Consider the following 3,692-nt stretch of genomic DNA (forward strand, 5'->3'; position numbering starts at 1 on the left):
GAAAGAGGAATTCCATTCAAAGTAACCACAGGCGGTTACTTCCTCTCGGGCTGGCAGAGCTGGCTGTGCAGCGCGCCTGGGGCAGGGCTGCCGTTTCTGGTCCGGCACAGCGAGCCGCACGGACCCTTGCCTCCCGGCGCCGCGCGCCCGCCAGCCCCCCGCCGTCTCATCGGACTGCGCCAAGTACTGCCCCGTAGGCTCCGGGAGCCCCCGACTTCGCTGACCGCGGCCCGCGCCCGAACGTCTGGACCCCGCGGCCCAGATGAATGACTTTGGAATTAAGAATATGGACCAAGTAGCCCCTGTGTCTACCTCTTTCAGAGGAACACTTAAGCGTCAACCAGCTTTTGATACCTTTGAATATACAGATTCACTGTTTGAAGGATTTTTTTCCTTCTCTAAATGAGGAACAGACACTTCAAGAGATACCAACAGGCTTGGATTCAGTTTCTAATGAGCCTACCAACTGTGAATTGCCCCTGCTAACTCCGTGTAGCAAAGCTGTTATAAGTCAAGCTTTAAAAGCCACTTTTAGTGGTTTCACAAAGGAACAGTGTTATCTTGGTATTCCTAAAAATCCTTGGCTCTGGACAGAGGAGCAGGTATGCCAGTGGATTTTTTGGGCAACCAATGAATTCAGTCTGATGGATGTAAACTTTCAAAAATTTATTATGAATGGTCAAGTCTTATGCAATCTTGGCAAGGAACGATTTCTGGAACTAGCACCTGATTTTGTGGGTGACATTCTCTTGGGAGCACCTAGAGCAGATGATTAAAGAGAATCAAGAAAAAACCAGAAGATCTATATGCAGAAAATTCCCATCTGACTTCAGTGTCTCACTGGATCAATAGTAATTCATTAGGAGGTAGTATGGATCAACCACCATATGGAATGCGGACACAAAGTTGTACCAAAACAACCCTACTGGATAGTTTGTGCCAGTCCTCTACAGGATCTAATATTCTTAGTTCTGAGCAGGAGTTTCAGTTGTATTCCAAATCCTGACTTGACCCAATAAGTGTGAACTACTGCTCAGTGAATCCAGATTTCCCAGGAAACAATTTGAATTTACTCGTCAATAATCCTGGTAAACCAGGAAAACATGATTCTGTTGAGAGTGGAAAGGACAGTTTTGAAAGTTCTGATTCGCTGCTACAGTCGTGGAATAGTCAGTCATCTTTATTGGATGTGCAGCGTGTGCCTTCATTTGAAAGCTTTGAAGATGACTGCAACCAGTCCCTATGCCTGAATAAACCTACCATGTCTTTTAGGGATTACATTCAAGAAAGAAGTGACCCAGTAGAGCAAGGCAAACCAGTTATACCAGCTGCCATTCTTGCTGGCTTTACAGGAAGTGGACCTATTCAGCTGTGGCAGTTCCTTTTAGAATTATTAACAGATAAATCTTGTCAATCATTTATTAGTTGGACTGGAGATGGATGGGAGTTTAAACTTGCTGATCCATATGAGGTGGCCCTACGATGGGGGAGGAGGAAAAACAAGCCCAAAATGAACTATGAGAAACTGAGCCGGGGCCTCCGCTATTATTACAACAAGAACATCATTCACAAGACATCTGGCAAATGTTATGTGTACCGCTTTGTGTGTGACCTCCAGAATCTTCTTGGGTACACAGCAGAAGAACTTCACACCATGCTGGGAGTACAGCCAGGCACAGAAGACTGAGCATTGTGTGGGTCTGTACCTCAGGTGGCCATGGCCATGCTCCACATAGACTGTGAATGGGATGCCACTGTGGACCACCCATACTGCCCGATTACTCCAGGAAGTGCTGGAAAATAAGAACCTTAAAAAGAAGATATTTTGTAAGCTCTGGATAAATATAAAAGGAATTAGTGGGCTTGTTTCATCAGAAACCATGGTTCTGAAACCGTCATCTCATCAAGAAACATGGAAGTCAGCACAGCTCCTTGCTTCAAAAACCCAGTGACAAAATGTTATTTATATTTCTCTTTAACTCATGAAAGATAGGGTGAGAATACTCTGCTCTCTTGGATGAAAGCAGTGCACATAAGGATTTTTTTAAGGCAAAGATCTGCTGGGAAGCCACAAGAACTTTGGTTTTACCTTGTAGAACCAGGTGTAGCAATTGCAAAAGCATTTCCTTCAACAGAGGAAGGGAAAAAAATAACACCATTTCAGATGATAGTATTTGTATGTTATTGTCTTTGGCTCTTCCCAAAAACCTCTTCAGTGCTATTTAACATAAATTATATATTGTAATTTAAACTAATTATTAAGTGTGCTTGAAATAGGAACCAGAAAGGACACTTGTTTAATCTTTAATTTTAATAGTACCTACAATATTAGAAAAATATTTAATCTGCCAAGGGCAGGCAGAGGAAATTTGTGAAATGTGTATTAAGCATACATAATATATTCCTACATGGGAAAAGATATGGAAGGTTATTATTTGCCATGGCTGTTATCTGGCAAATATTTAGTATATTTGGGCATTTTTACAAAAAAAAATTATTATATGGGGCATAACTGACCTTTTTGTGGTTTCTATTCTAATGTTGAAGTTACTAGCTAAGAAGCAGTACTTTTCCTGGTAAATGCTATGTTTTCCACTTCTGCGCATGTATTTCAATAAGTTTATATTCAAGACTTATTTTTTGGTTTAATTATATTTATTCCATCCTCCTTGTCTCTCAAACGTCCTCTCCTGTGTGGTTCCCTGTCCCCAATTGATGTTTAATTAAAATAGGAACTCTATTTTTGGAAATATGTAACTCCTTTTCAGAGATCAGGAGGGATTTATGTAGCAGCTATTTTTGCTGCCAAAAAAAAATCACTGGAAACTATAAATTGTAAGAAAGTTTTGTTTTTATCTTAGCTTCATGTAAAGTTAAATGTATTATATTATACAGAGCAAGAAGTTCCTGAAAATCAAATCTTTATTAAAACCTCTTGAACATAAAAAAAAGTAACCACAGGCAAATACTTGGGAATCTACCTCCCAAGTCAAAACTAGAAATTGTATGATTATAATTACAAAGCACTTTTCAGAAAAGTAAAGTTAGATTTAACCAAATGGAAAAATATCAGTTGTTCCTGGTTAGGCCATACTAATATAATAAAAATGAGAATTCCACCCAAATTAAATTACTTGATTCCATTTCATAACAATCCAACTACCAAATAACTATTTTAGAGCTCAAAGAGTTAATACTAATATTCATTGGAAGCAATAAAGATCAAGAATATCAAGGGCACTGATAAAAACATGTAAATGAAGGTGGCTGTGTTATACCAAATTTAAAATTATACTATAAAGTGGCAATCATCAAAACTGCTTTGTACTGGTTAAGAAAAAAGGTAATGGACCAGTGGATTAGTATGGTACAAAAGGAACAATATTAAATGAATACAGTAATCTATTGCTTGACAAACCAAAATCACTAGTTTCTGTGATTAGTACTCAGTATTTGTCAAAATCCGTTCAGAAAAACAGAAAATTGTGTATCAAAAACTGGGTATACATGCCCATCTCCCACCCCATACAAATATAAGGCCAAAATGAGTATAGAATTTTGACATAAGGGGTGATATTATAGACCAGTTAAGTGATCCCCAAATACTCTATACTAAACATTTTAAAAACAATTACTTCCTATTCTACAGAAACTATTTTTAAAAATAGGAGTTCTGCCAAATGTCATTTATA

General features: G+C 38.7%; 1 pseudogene; it reads left to right on the plus strand.

Moving 5' to 3' along the window:
* The first annotated feature begins 206 nt into the window (after positions 1-206).
* LOC141497945 (protein C-ets-2 pseudogene) lies at positions 207-1,762 on the plus strand (annotated as a pseudogene).
* Positions 1,763-3,692: the final 1,930 nt, after the last annotated feature.

This window comes from Macrotis lagotis, chromosome X (assembly GCF_037893015.1).
Source record: "Macrotis lagotis isolate mMagLag1 chromosome X, bilby.v1.9.chrom.fasta, whole genome shotgun sequence".
In the NCBI taxonomy this organism is placed as follows: domain Eukaryota; kingdom Metazoa; phylum Chordata; class Mammalia; order Peramelemorphia; family Peramelidae; genus Macrotis; species Macrotis lagotis.